The sequence below is a fragment of the Maylandia zebra genome, linkage group LG3 (genome assembly GCF_041146795.1).
Source record: "Maylandia zebra isolate NMK-2024a linkage group LG3, Mzebra_GT3a, whole genome shotgun sequence".
Classification (NCBI taxonomy): Eukaryota; Metazoa; Chordata; class Actinopteri; order Cichliformes; family Cichlidae; genus Maylandia; species Maylandia zebra.
The window spans coordinates 18,665,827-18,681,470 of NC_135169.1; the positions used below are offsets into that span (position 1 = coordinate 18,665,827).

Consider the following 15,644-nt stretch of genomic DNA (forward strand, 5'->3'; position numbering starts at 1 on the left):
TTATTTTAACCTTTTAGCCCCCAACCCGTCGCCGATGACAGGTTTTTCCAACCTGTCTCTTCCAACCAGAGCTCTACCAGGGGCCCAACACAGCTGGACTTATTTAGAAGAAAAGAGATGCCCAAAAACAAACCACAGGGCCAAAGGTCACAAAATTGTTTTTGTTCTGTTTTACAATTAATAATTCAAATTGCCTATTCGAAATCTTTTATTCATGTACATTATGAGTCCCTTTTTCAGTTAAAACAACAGTAAAATTTCAAGTTTGTTTTTTTCCCTTTTCTGTTATTAATCCCCGATTACACTCTTATAGTATACAGTAGAGAAAAAAACCTAGCAGATGTGGAAACTAGAAGTAATCCTGAAAAAATGGAAAAAAGCACACACACTCACAGCTGATTTTATGACACTTTTACAGCTAAAACAACAAAATATTCACAGGTGTCCTGCTTAACATTATGGATAAATGATAAAGGGGTAAGGAATAGGGGTGGGTTTTGATTATAGATTTATCAAATAAAACCTATTTTAGTTTGGAGAAAGTAAATGAGAGCAGGCACACGCATTCTGCACAAAGATGTAAACACAAAGCGCGGACCCGCCGACAGATCAGAATCAGTGAGATGTGGCCTTTCTCAGCCGACGGCACTTTGTGTTTTTTGTGCTAGATTCTGAAGCTGCAGGTTTTATCTTTTTTCAAACAATATTGACTGAACCAGCAGCAAAAGAAGATCCAAACTACACTGAAAATTTCGCTTCACGTAAACATCGTCATGAATTCCCTCTTACTTCTGCTGTTTTGGTTTTCCACCATGGTGGTTTTCCATGACGGTACTGGAATATTTCTAACATTTTGAGTTATTTTCCAGTATTAGAAAATCAGCACTGCTCAGTGTTAGCCATTGTTAATCTTCAAAACTGACTAGGTTACTTTTAAACATATAACACTGTCAAAAGTGTTAATTTAACACTCAACAGTGTTGTATTTAACACTCTGAGGTGTGGACCCATATAGACACTCTCCAGTGTTAATTTAAAACTGGAGATTTTGCTGTGTAGTATTTTTTTATCTCCACACAATTAACATTAAGTAATATGTAAAGCGTCCATTTATCCTCCATTCCTGGTCCATTATCTTAAGCTTAGGCTGCTCCCCCTGTGACCCAATCCGGTACTAAGTAGAGAGGCCCAGACTTCGCTCTCTCCAGTCTCTTGGCCCTGCTCCTCCAGCGGAATCCCAAGGCATTTCCAGGCCAGCAGAGAAACATAGTCCCTTTTGCATGTCCTGGGTGTTCCTCTGGGTCTCTTCCTGGTTGGATGTGCCCAAAACGCCTCCCCCAGGGAGGCATCCTACCCATCCTACCCAGATGCCAGTATCTAATCCAGGGGTGTTAAACTCAAAATTCAAAACTGGAACAAAGTCGCGGGCTAACGTTAATATTTATTGAAATATATTTATTCCTCCAGATATAGGAATGAATCTTTTCTTATGGACTCAAACACATTTTTCTGAAAAACTGAATATGGAACAAGCAAAGCTTAATACTAAACAATATATATATATATATATATATTAGCTGTATAATACCAGTAGGCCAGCTCTAATAGTAATTTGGTATGGCTTCGCGGGCCAAATATAAGTAGGCTGGGGGCCAAATTTGGCCCGCAGGCCAGAGTTTGACACCTATGATCTAATCTGTCCTTTTTGTATGTTCCCCTCAGGTTGCCATGGTAGCAGATATAGGGGGAACAAGTGTAGATGATGCTACAAGGAGAATGATGAAATTCCTCATATCACCCGAGCTTGCCGTGGAGTACAACTTGCTTGGCCGACATGGGAAGAAAAAGTTCCGAGATTTGCGCCTCTTTAATGTTGTGTATGGTAAGTTACCGTATTTCCCGGACTACAAAGCGCACCTGAATATTAGCCGCACAAGCTAAAATCAGGGGAAAATCCTGTTTTGTACATACATTAGCCGCACCTGACCAAAAGCCGCAGGTGTTTCAATGTTGACTTATCATATGTAAGAGAATATGCACAAAGCGAATTGTCAGGAAAGAGATGGCTGTTTGGAGACACACCCCTTTTATTAATATTTTGAAAATCAAGTTATGGGTACATATTTGCACATGTGCTGTGCTTCATAAATGAGTAACAAATGTAGTACATAACAGTAACCTACAGCACACCAGAAAAATAGATTCAGACTACCTTTTAGGCTCAGGTGCAGTGACACGGCTTTAACAAGAAGAAAAGTCAGTCATTCACCACCATCTTCCTGCGCACTAAAACCACCAAAGTCCTCTTCTCCAGTGTCGGAAACGAACAGGCTCAGGATGGCTTCGTCATCCACTCTCAGCTTCTTTCCTTCGTTGTCACTTTCAAAACCAAAGATAATCCTCATTGTCATTGTCAGTCGAACACCCTCTGAAGGGCCGTGGCGGTGTCCTCCTCTTCATCATGCAGCAGTCCAGCCCTTCGAAATCCGTTGGTGATCGTGGATGTTTGCACACTTTTCCACGCTGTCAGAATCCACCGGTAGAGTTGAGCACAACTTGCTTTTCGCAAGTTTATCGCCGCTCGTCATCCACGACTCCCGCTGAACGCATAGCGCTACTTTGAAGTTTGTTTTTCGCGCTACTTGTACGGTACTATGTTGCCTGGCGGATGGACATGTGACCAACATACCACTCTTGAACCCCGATCCTTCCGCCAGGCAACGTAGTGCCGTACAACAGCGGAACAAACAAAACAAATCGTCTTACGATATCACAAAAATCATGGACAATCTATAGAAAAGCCGCACCTGACTAAAAGCCGCAGGGTTCAAAGCTTGTGCAAAAAGTAGCGGCTTATAGCCCGACAATTACGGTAATTTCACTTGAGACACTTTTTTTAATAAAGTGTTTGAAAGTGTAAGTGAGATTGGTTATTGTGCCATCTTATATATTTGAGGCAAGAAAGTGAAATAAACATTGTTCTTTGTAAATCATTACCAAAGGAAGTAAGCTATGGTTACCTTTACTTTGGCTTACCCATTTTTCTTCTTCATTTGCAGAGGCACTGAAGAAGAATTCTTTGACTGCAAAAGTCAACCTGCAAGAAGCAGAGAAAGCTCTCTCCAAATGGTTCACTGGAGCTAGAGACAGAGGAGGACTGAGGGCTGCTAGGGGACAAAATAGACTAACGGCTCTGTAAAAAAACATAACAGACACCTCTGCTGATTCAAGACAAGGTTCTGAGTTTCCCTTCTTATTTTTTCCCATGTTGCTACAGTTTCAACTCTAAGCAATTTGAATGTAGTTTGATATTTCTAGTTTTTTAAGTTCACACTCCTTGGAATACAGTTACTTAAACCCACAGTTGTGTGACAAAATAAATGTGAACAAAATGTGTTTTGTGTCCCCTCTTGATGTTTCTATTTGCAGTCAGCTTTAATATATTTAGTGTCTTTGTGTCACAGAAGCCGTATTGGCCGTCTGTTAATTTGATTTTGTGGCTGTTTTTCTACATGGGACCCGCCCAGTGCCAGAAATTAGCCAATTCAAACAAGAAGTAAGATGCAACTACAGAACCCACTGATAATACCATTCCAACTTTTTAGCTCATGTTTTCCTCATCTTGTACACACTAAGAACTTGAAAAATGGGGCCCAGGTGGGTTTCTGAGTACTTTGCCCAGTTGGGGTCCATTTAGTTCCCAGATTTTACCAATATAACACCAAGATGGGCATTTAACATGGGGCCATTATGGAACCCGCGGACAATCCCACTTAAAACCCACTTTTTAGCCTATGTGGTGCCCACATGGTACCCACAAAAAAACTTGAAAGATGGGGCCTGGGTGGGTTTCAGTGTATGTTGCCCAGTTGGGTGCCATTTAGTTCCTAGATTTTACCAATGTAAAACCAAGATGGGCTTATAAAATGGGGCCATTATGGAACCCGCGGACAATCCCACTTAAAACCCACTTTTTAGCCTATGTGGTGCCCACGTGGTACCCACAAAAAACTTGAAAGATGGGGCCTGGGTGGGTTTCTGTGTATGTTGCCCAGTTGGGGCCCATTTAGTTCCTAGATTTTACCAATGTAAAACCAAGATGGGCTTATAAAATGGGGCCATTATGGAACCCGCGGACAATCCCACTTAAAACCCACTTTTTAGCCTATGTGGTGCCCACGTGGTACCCACAAAAAACTTGAAAGATGGGGCCTGGGTGGGTTTCTGTGTACGTTGCCCATTTGGGGCCCATTTAGTTCCTAGATTTTACCAATATAAAACCAAGATGGGCTTATAAAATGGGGCCATTATGGAACCCGCGGACAATCCCACTTAAAACCCACTTTTTAGCCTATGTGGTGCCCACGTGGTACCCACAAAAAACTTGAAAGATGGGGCCTGGGTGGGTTTCTGTGTATGTTGCCCATTTGGGGCCCATTTAGTTCCTAGATTTTACCAATATAAAACCAAGATGGGCTTATAAAATGGGGCCATTATGGAACCCGCGGACAATCCCACTTAAAACCCACTTTTTAGCCTATGTGGTGCCCACGTGGTACCCACAAAAAACTTGAAAGATGGGGCCTGGGTGGGTTTCTGTGTATGTTGCCCAGTTGGGGCCCATTTAGTTCCTAGATTTTACCAATATAAAACCAAGATGGGCTTATAAAATGGGGCCATTATGGAACCCGCGGACAATCCCACTTAAAACCCACTTTTTAGCCTATGTGGTGCCCACGTGGTACCCACAAAAAACTTGAAAGATGGGGCCTGGGTGGGTTTCTGTGTATGTTGCCCAGTTGGGGCCCATTTAGTTCCTAGATTTTGCCAATATAACACCAAGATGGGCTTATAAAATGGGGCCATTATGGAACCCGCGGACAATCCCACTTAAAACCCACTTTTTAGCCTATGTGGTGCCCACATGGTACCCAAAAAAAATTAAAAGATGGGGCCCGGGTGGGTTTCTGTGTATGTTGCCCAGTTGGGGCCCATTTAGTTCCTAGATTTTACCAATATAACACCTATATGGGCATTTAACATGGGGCCATTACGGAACCCGCGGACAATCCTATATGGGGCCCATTTTTCAGCCCATTTCCAAACCATATGGGCCCCACATATAAATGTTGGCTGGGTAGAAGCATGCCTATGGAAAAAGTGCGCCGGCACACAGTGCAGTGCGCTTTATAGGTGTTATCGTGCACTTTCCCAGCCAGGTGTTTTCCTTTTCCCAGTCCTCCCTGTACTTTTGCAGCCTTTTTTCTTTTCTTTCTCTGAGGGGAACAAACATTGCTGCTCTAACGCTGGGCTTACACTGTGCGATTTTTGGCCCATTTTGAGCCGATTTTTGAGTCGTGCGACCGATTTGGTGATCGGCCCGATTTTGGCCTTCATCGTGCGTCGTGTAGTATACGTGGGGTAACGAGAAGCGATTAACACCTCACGACCAGCTCCCGATCATCAATCGCTCGTGAGGGTGTCACCACAGCCGCTCACACTGCTCATGCGCAAACACGTAAACATCGGTGAAAAAGACGGCGCAGCACGGCTGTGCAGCGTGTGATCTGGACACAAGTGATGGAGGCACTTGTAGAACTTTGGAAAGCTCATCCGAGCCTTTTCGATGTGGCATCACAAAATTATCACGACCACAACAACCGTGAAAATAGTTGGATTTACACTGCTGCTCAATCACAGCTGCCTGATCATGTTTTTCATTAGCAATTTAGCAAAGTTGATGGTGGTGTGTCTGTGTGAGTGAAAGACAGAGAGAGCGAGCGACAGATTTTCTGTTATAACCTTCATGTTATGTTGGCACAGTGTGAGCACTCAGGTCGCATCAGAGCATCGGGCCGTATAGTGTGAGACCCTGCATCGTGACCTGCAAACTTCTAATCCCTGCGAGTCAATCGTGCAGTTTGAGCAAGAGCTGAATAACGTGACTGAAAAAAATCGCAGTGTCTGCCCAGCTTTAGGTGTACTGTCATCCGAGACATGCACCGCAGTGTCGGCGTTTGTTTCCCTGTTGGCCATGCTTGTTGTTGTGGTCATCTGTTGTCTTCCGGTATTTTCTCCGCAAGCGACCTTTCCTCGACCAATGAGATAATCTGAATTGTCATACTCGAATTGTCATAAGTGTGCTGTCAGCTCATTGGTCACAAAGCAGGAGAGGGGCTGGGAATTATGTTTTCAAACAAAGCGTTAATTCCTTTAACATTTATAGACTACTTTTGATTCTCACTGTATTACGGGACAAAGTGCGTCCCTTATTAGCTCAATACGGGACGTGTACTTTTGTTTCTAAATACGGGACGATTCCGTTTTTTAAGGGACGGTTGGCAACCCTATCTGTCATAAATAACACCAGGTTACATTATCATTAACTACCCTATCACTTCCCAGTGCTTGAAATTTGTCTTTTTAGAATCTAGTAACTAATTTCTAAACACATTTTGTACAAAGGCTATTTGGGTGCTTTTATCCTAATCTGCAAATGTCAACTATTCCTCATGCATGTGGGGCAACAGCTTTTTATTCTTTATATTAATGTTATAGACCCTTTAAAGAGCCAAATGTGAGAGGTGAAACTGACAGGTTCATTGTATCTCATGCTTTGCGAAGCAATACCAGAATCTGAACACTAGATGTGACTGTTGTTTACATCACTGATACTGGTTACATTCCAGTCTGAGCATGTCCAGGTACATGTCTGTTAGCAGATGTGTGAGGATGTATTTAGACTCAGCTGCATCATGGGTAAATTGTCTGAAACTTTTCTCTTTTTTTGTATTTGTGGGGCCTTTTCTGTGTTCTTTAGGGGTTTACAGATTGTCAAGTGAGGTGGGAGGGTGCTCTGATGTATGAAGACTTTCTAAATTATTGCTATATTCTGTAAAAAGGTAGAACACTGAGAATAAACAGCAAAAAAGTAAAGTGAAAAGGGTCTCAGTCACAGAGACGTGATGAATCAGAGGTAGACAGTAAAATCGATAGTGGGAATAACATGAACGTTTTTGCAAGACACAACAGGATCCAGAATGGTGAAAGTTATTTCCTGACTTAAAGTTGATTTTAGATTCTTTCAGAGATAATATTAAAAACACTGCAGAGTTTGGACTGGAACACTTTACTGATCAGGAGCTTTTCAGACGTTAAAGCCTCATCGTGAAAGTGAAGAATCAAATTAGTGATGAATGGATTTGAACCAGTTCTAGTTTTGGTCTTGTATGTGTCCTGTTTGTTTGCCCCTATGTCTCTTCTCCAAACTAAGATCACAACTAGAAATACTGAATGAACTCATGAGCATAAGTGAACTAACCAAGGAAATACAAAATACACAGAGAACATAATGAAAAACAAAAGACACAAAACACTGAGTCAGCGACCCAGGTACCCTAACATAAGTTTGCAGTCATGCCTCTGTGTATCTTTCTGCGTCTCAGTGTGTATGTTGCCATTTCTTCCTGTTTTACTTTTTAGTCTCCTGTTGGTGTGCGTCATGTTATGTTTTGCTTCTCCCCTTTCTCGTCTGTCGAGTGCGAGCTGTGTTTCTCTCCTGGTCCTCCTTCCATTTTATTTATTGTTTGTGTCCTCCCTCATCTCTCATTGTGTGTTCTGCCTAATTACCTGCCTACCGAACCATTTAGTTTATTGTGTATTCTCATTTTAGTTAGTTTCAGCACATCTGTTATTTGGCAGTAAAGCTGCTTCCTGAGTTTGTTTGCCTCTGTAAGTCTGCTTTTTGGGTCGTCTCCTTATTTCTATTACTGTTACTTTTATCTCTTCTTCTTATTAGCTGTTCTTCAAATATGAGCAATGTTAAGCTGGGTACCCTTAATATTAATCAAGCCAGAGATGTTTCAAAACAAGCCTCTCTTTTCAGCCTGGTGGAACTTGAGAAACTAAACTAACACACATGATAATGCTGCTGACTGGAAGAGGGAGTTTCCTGGAGATATTTTCCTAGTGTCATTGCTGGAATCTGTATTTTATTTTTTAGTGCCTTCTCTCTTCTTTCTGTTGACATTAATGAAATCATTCCTGGGCCCTGTTTCAGGAAGCCGGTTTAGTGGAAAAACTGAGTAAGTATACCCTGAGTTAACGAAAACTCTGGGTTTTCGGTTTCACAAAGCGAGTTCAGCTGCAGCCTGAGTGAGTCACTATGACGACACACTCCGTGAAGCTAACCTGCCCCCTAGCAGGTTTACTACAACTAACCCTGACTGTCTCCGCCCCTTTGTCGGAAACCTGACAGTAGGAAGTGTCGGACATGGCGTGCCACTTCCTTGAAGAGCCAGTAGATCGTGAAGCCCAAATTCTCCGCAGAGCTCTCCGCCGGGAGAGAGTGATCAGAGCGCGTTTGGACATTTTATCATTTCCTGATGATTTTCTGTGCGAACGTTACCGTTTCTCATCACAATCTATAATTTATTTGGATAACATCCTCAGGCCATATATTACGCATGTGACACATCGCGGACATGCTCTCAGTTCTGTACATATTATTTGTATTGCACTTCGGTTTCTTGCAAACGGGAGCTTTCTGTATAATATTGGTGACGCTGAGCACGTTTCCAAGGCTACCGTCTGTCGGGCAGTCAGGAATGTTACAGTTGCACTGAAACGTCTCCTGTACACGTTTGTGGTGTTCCCCGGTCACAGACCCACAAGATTTATCAAAGAGGGATGCCACAAAATTGCAGGTATCAGGATGACCAAAACTTAATGTATGATGTGGTGATACTTGGACTACTACTTAAATTGCACATTTATTTTCAGGGTTCCCAGGCGTGATTGGCTGTACAGATGGCACTCACATTCCAATCATTGCTCCTTCAGTAAATGAAGGAGACTATGTGAACAGGAAGTCTTTCCACAGCATTAATGTACAGGTACATAGTTCCCTGTAGCATGTCAAACTAACAAATTATTTCATTATAGTAATGGATGCTAATTTGTGTTCTCTGCACTGTGAAGATCATATGTGATGCTGCCAACATTATCACAAATGTGGAAGCCAAGTGGCCAGGCTCTGTCCATGACTCACAAATATTCCGTGAATGTACGCTGAGCACAAAATTTGGACATGGTGAGTTGAGAATACTTTAAAATATATAAAGACCAATTGCTTCAGGGACATTTGAACTGAAGTGTACCCTTCTGTCTTAGGAGAGTTCACTGGCTACTTGCTTGGTGATAGGGGGTATCCATGTTTACCCTATTTGCTTACCCCTTACCCTGACCCTGAACCGGGCCCACAGCAGTGATATAATCTGGCTAATTGCAGGACAAGAGCCAGAATTGAAATGACTATCGGAATGCTTAAGGCCCGGTTCCAGTGCCTGCAAAGACTCAGGGTCACCCCAGAAAGGGCATGTGACATTATTGTGGCATGTGTGATTCTTCACAACATTGCCACAATTAGAGGAGAACACTGTCCTTCTGAACCAAACATCAGCAGTGATCCAAACCATGAACATCCTGACCCTCCCACGGACATACAAGATGGAAGCGCAGTCAGAGACACCATATGTCACAATCATTTCCTTTGACCCATCACCTCAACATGTTGAAAGAAGAATAAACAGATTTTTTGTTCAACTGGCTTTATTGGTCGCCTGTATTTCCTGTACACAAAGTATTAAAAGATGTAAACCTCATAAAGTGTCTCTGTTGCTTCCTCCTCTGTAACAGCTGTCAATGTTTCTTCATTATTTTCCTGTAGTAAAGAAATAGACAACATTGCTGTTCTACTGTAAACTCATATAATCTGTGGAGTATTAAGAGTACTCACAACTGCATGTTGGTCTGGCTCAACAGGAGGCTGCACCAGATGCAGTACACCATCACCATCAACTGATAGAATATGAGGTTTATACAGGTCACTTATAACTTACAAGGGACCAAATGGCAATTAACAAACATACCAAGCACCTTACACTTCATTGTCATTATGCTCTCAAAGACAACCAAGGCTGAGGGAAGGCAAAATCAGTAGGAAAATAACTTCACTACAAAATAATTCATTATGGTAAAGAGTTTATCAAATGAATGTGTCGCACTGCAAAGGTGACTGTGAAGAAAGGATGTATGCACATCATGTATTATTTTGAATTTACCTCTTATGTAGGCACTTGTGTCTTGCGGGGTTATTGACTCAGAGGATGTCCCCGCAGAGATGCCTTCGGCCACAGGGCGCCCACTGTTTTGGCTGAGGGCCAACTGCTCAGCCTCTGTGAGTGGTGGTGGTGGAGGACCCCCACCTGTTTTTCGGGCCTCCGCTTTTTTTCTGTTGGCTATAACGGGCCACATTTGAGCATACAGAGTAAGCAAATATGTACTTGTAATGTGCTCAGATAATTTCAATAAGTGCTCACAGAAAGAAAATTAATGTAGCCTCTAACTGCAATTGATTTACATCGGACAAACAGACCAAGCACTATGGCTCATAATACAATTACACCTTACCTGTTTGGACTATATTTTTATATTTCATTTTTACTTGCTGCCAGGCACGTTTGGGGCCTGTTGGGTTGCACCTGCGCTCACATCACATCACAAAATAAAATGTATAAAATAACAAATAAAATAACATATGATAAAATAACGTGTTAAATGGGTGGAAATCCCTCGATCAATGTTTAAATTAACACTCACGCATTGACTCTGTCGGCTATGTTTTGCCATGCATGCTTTTGCAGCTGTGGCTGTGTTACTTTTTTCCGCGGAATTTGCATGTTATCGGCATATGCTGCCATCAGAATTTCGGCCTCAAGCGCTGTGAAATACATTGACCGCGCCTTCTTTCCCTCCGTCTCCATGGTGACTCGCTTAATCTGTGCTCCGCTTATCAGGGCTTTATGTATCCTCGTCCGCGCGCTTCACTTGGGGTTAAAGCAACTCCGCGTTGACTGAACTAATTGTTATCAGCCTTTCTGAAACGGAATATTCCGAGTTGGACAGTTCGGGGTTACTCAACCGTGAGTGTCGTTTTTCACTCTGAGTTTTCCAAACCGGCTTCCTGAAACAGGGCCCTGGCTTTCCCAGGATGAACACAAGTCTTTCTGCTTGACCCCTGTGATTTTGGAGCAGGTGTTAACAATACTGCTAAGGGAGTTTCTATCCTTAATAGATAAAACACTAAAAGAGCAGATAAATGAAAATGTTAAAAGACTTTCAATGAATGAATAATAAAAATTACATAACATTTTCTTATTAACATTAACCTCGCAGGACCTGCCGTCCACATATGTGGACATCACATTTTCGGTTGTCTAGACCACGATACTAAATTTTACACACATTACCCCCACGAAGGAAAAAAAGTTTGAGGTAGCATTTTTGGAGTGAAACGTTTCATGTGCTGTTCATAAATCTTTTACTTTGTTACAGACTTAGTCTTCCTGTAACTGTTAGCAGCACTTCAGATAAGCCATATTTCTCAAAGGGGCACAATTGTTGTTTCTCATTTTGTTTTAGTACTCAGGAAAAAGGCTGCTGTGTTCAGACCCCAAATAAAGAGTTTTGCACATCATTGCTGAATTGTGAACAGTACAGTGTTCTATTGAAATTTTAAGCGAATGTCCTCATATGTGGAAATCATTTTTCTCAGAAACTGCATCAGGTAAAAAGATCATTCTTTGTTTTTAAATTCATCAGGTCCCAATCAGCCCAAATAGCAAAGAGAAATTAAAAATGCCATGAAAGAGTTTGGGTCTTCGGACGTTAAAAGACTTGACTCCTTAACAACTATATTCTCTGTTGATCCCATTTTATGCTTGGCCACCATGTCGACTTAGAGAGAGAGATCAGGCATTCACTAAAGCAGTAATTTAACATGTAACATGTTGTAGTGTAACAAAAGGCCACAAAACATTTCTAGAAATTAAAGAACCAATAAGCATCTTATAAATGTTTCTCTCCGCATCTGAGCCACAGATAAGTTCTCCTTTTTTTCTTTCTAGAAAACACAGGATATAATTGCAATACTATGTATATAATAATATATTATTACATTTTCTAGATTCAGTAATATTGATAATCATGCATATGAGAGTTCTGATTTCTGATCAGCATTTTTTTTACATACTGCAATGAAAGCTCCATTTCTTTTATTTTAAGATGAAAACCATTTAGCTACAAGCATGTACAGCCACTGCACCATGTAAAATCATTCACTGTTAAAGTTGCCAGTCTCAGCCCAAGATTTGAGCATCTGCATTTATAAAAACAACAGAAAGTTTTTCAAACCCAAATTTTTAAAAAGTGACCAGGGCCCTGTTTCAGGAAGCCGGTTTGGAAAACTCAGAGTGAAAAACGACACTCACGGTTGAGTAACCCCGAACTGTCCAACTCGGAATATTCCGTTTCAGAAAGGCTGATAACAATTAGTTCAGTCAACGCGGAGTTGCTTTAACCCCAAGTGAAGCGCGCGGACGAGGATACATAAAGCCCTGATAAGCGGAGCACAGATTAAGCGAGTCACCATGGAGACGGAGGGAAAGAAGGCGCGGTCAATGTATTTCACAGCGCTTGAGGCCGAAATTCTGATGGCAGCATATGCCGATAACATGCAAATTCCGCGGAAAAAAGTAACACAGCCACAGCTGCAAAAGAAAGTGAGCATGCATGGCAAAACATAGCCGACAGAGTCAATGCGTGAGTGTTAATTTAAACATTGATCGAGGGATTTCCACCCATTTAACACGTTATTTTATCATATGTTATTTTATTTGTTATTTTATACATTTTATTTTGTGATGTGATGTGAGCGCAGGTGCAACCCAACAGGCCCCAAACGTGCCTGGCAGCAAGTAAAAATGAAATATAAAAATATAGTCCAAACAGGTAAGGTGTAATTGTATTATGAGCCATAGTGCTTGGTCTGTTTGTCCGATGTAAATCAATTGCAGTTAGAGGCTACATTAATTTTCTTTCTGTAAGCACTTATTGAAATTATCTGAGCACATTACAAGTACATATTTGCTTACTCTGTATGCTCAAATGTGGCCCGTTATAGCCAACAGAAAAAAAGCGGAGGCCCGAAAAACAGGTGGGGGTCCTCCACCACCACCACTCACAGAGGCTGAGCAGTTGGCCCTCAGCCAAAACAGTGGGCGCCCTGTGGCCGAAGGCATCTCTGCGGGGACATCCTCTGAGTCAATAACCCCGCAAGACACAAGTGCCTACATAAGAGGTAAATTCAAAATAATACATGATGTGCATACATCCTTTCTTCACAGTCACCTTTGCAGTGCGACACATTCATTTGATAAACTCTTTACCATAATGAATTATTTTGTAGTGAAGTTATTTTCCTACTGATTTTGCCTTCCCTCAGTCTTGGTTGTCTTTGAGAGCATAATGACAATGAAGTGTAAGGTGCTTGGTATGTTTGTTAATTGCCATTTGGTCCCTTGTAAGTTATAAGTGACCTGTATAAACCTCATATTCTATCAGTTGATGGTGATGGTGTACTGCATCTGGTGCAGCCTCCTGTTGAGCCAGACCAACATGCAGTTGTGAGTACTCTTAATACTCCACAGATTATATGAGTTTACAGTAGAACAGCAATGTTGTCTATTTCTTTACTACAGGAAAATAATGAAGAAACATTGACAGCTGTTACAGAGGAGGAAGCAACAGAGACACTTTATGAGGTTTACATCTTTTAATACTTTGTGTACAGGAAATACAGGCGACCAATAAAGCCAGTTGAACAAAAAATCTGTTTATTCTTCTTTCAACATGTTGAGGTGATGGGTCAAAAGAAATGATTGTGACATATGGTGTCTCTGACTGCTCTTCCATCTTGTATGTCCGTGGGAGGGTCAGGATGTTCATGGTTTGGATCACTGCTGATGTTTGGTTCAGAAGGACAGTGTTCTCCTCTAATTGTGGCAATGTTGTGAAGAATCACACATGCCACAATAATGTCACATGCCCTTTCTGGGGTGACCCTGAGTCTTTGCAGGCACTGGAACCGGGCCTTAAGCATTCCGATAGTCATTTCAATTCTGGCTCTTGTCCTGCAATTAGCCAGATTATATCACTGCTGTGGGCCCGGTTCAGGGTCAGGGTAAGGGGTAAGCAAATAGGGTAAACATGGATACCCCCTATCACCAAGCAAGTAGCCAGTGAACTCTCCTAAGACAGAAGGGTACACTTCAGTTCAAATGTCCCTGAAGCAATTGGTCTTTATATATTTTAAAGTATTCTCAACTCACCATGTCCAAATTTTGTGCTCAGTGTACATTCACGGAATATTTGTGAGTCATGGACAGAGCCTGGCCACTTGGCTTCCACATTTGTGATAATGTTGGCAGCATCACATATGATCTTCACAGTGCAGAGAACACAAATTAGCATCCATTACTATAATGAAATAATTTGTTAGTTTGACATGCTACAGGGAACTATGTACCTGTACATTAATGCTGTGGAAAGACTTCCTGTTCACATAGTCTCCTTCATTTACTGAAGGAGCAATGATTGGAATGTGAGTGCCATCTGTACAGCCAATCACGCCTGGGAACCCTGAAAATAAATGTGCAATTTAAGTAGTAGTCCAAGTATCACCACATCATACATTAAGTTTTGGTCATCCTGATACCTGCAATTTTGTGGCATCCCTCTTTGATAAATCTTGTGGGTCTGTGACCGGGGAACACCACAAATGAGTACAGGAGACGTTTCAGTGCAACTGTAACATTCCTGACTGCCCGACAGACGGTAGCCTTGGAAACGTGCTCAGCGTCACCAATATTATACAGAAAGCTCCCGTTTGCAAGAAACCGAAGTGCAATACAAATAATATGTACAGAACTGAGAGAATGTCCGCGATGTGTCACATGCGTAATATATGGCCTGAGGATGTTATCCAAATAAATTATAGATTGTGATGAGAAACGGTAACGTTCGCACAGAAAATCATCAGGAAATGATAAAATGTCCAAACGCGCTCTGATCACTCTCTCCCGGCGGAGAGCTCTGCGGAGAATTTGGGCTTCACGATCTACTGGCTCTTCAAGGAAGTGGCACGCCATGTCCGACACTTCCTACTGTCAGGTTTCCGACAAAGGGGCGGAGACAGTCAGGGTTAGTTGTAGTAAACCTGCTAGGGGGCAGGTTAGCTTCACGGAGTGTGTCGTCATAGTAACTCACTCAGGCTGCAGCTGAACTCGCTTTGTGAAACCGAAAACCCAGAGTTTTCGTTAACTCAGGGTATACTTACTCAGTTTTTCCACTAAACCGGCTTCCTGAAACAGGGCCCAGGTGATAAAGAAGACAAAAAACATTGTTATCCATCCTGCTCTCATGTTGCCTTTAACTTAACCTCAGAACATTGTAGAACAAACAGATATGTGAAATTCTTCATTCTCTCAGCTATTAGATCACTTAACGTTGACACAGGTCACATAGATGAATCTTTCAGAGGTTGTTCATTTTTAGACAATTCTCCTGTTATTCTATTTTTTATTTTACTTTTAATGTATTTATTTATTTCCTTATTTTTTTAACTCATTGTTTGTAGATCTCTGCTTTGACATCTAACAGTGTTTGTGATTAGTGGTTGTGTCACGGGGTGCCGAGGCAGGCCGTGTGAGAATATAAACAGACCCAAGATGCAGACTGCTTAAGTT

General features: G+C 41.8%; 1 long non-coding RNA gene across 1 annotated transcript; it reads right to left on the bottom strand.

The window, feature by feature from the left end:
• Positions 1 to 13,653: 13,653 nt before the first annotated feature.
• Positions 13,654 to 14,662, bottom strand: LOC143415057 (uncharacterized). Its single transcript, XR_013095671.1, has 2 exons — positions 14,229 to 14,662; positions 13,654 to 14,148 (listed from the first exon to the last, which is right to left on the bottom strand). It is a non-coding gene; the product is annotated as an uncharacterized LOC143415057 (long non-coding RNA).
• Between the last annotated feature and the right edge of the window lie 982 nt (positions 14,663 to 15,644).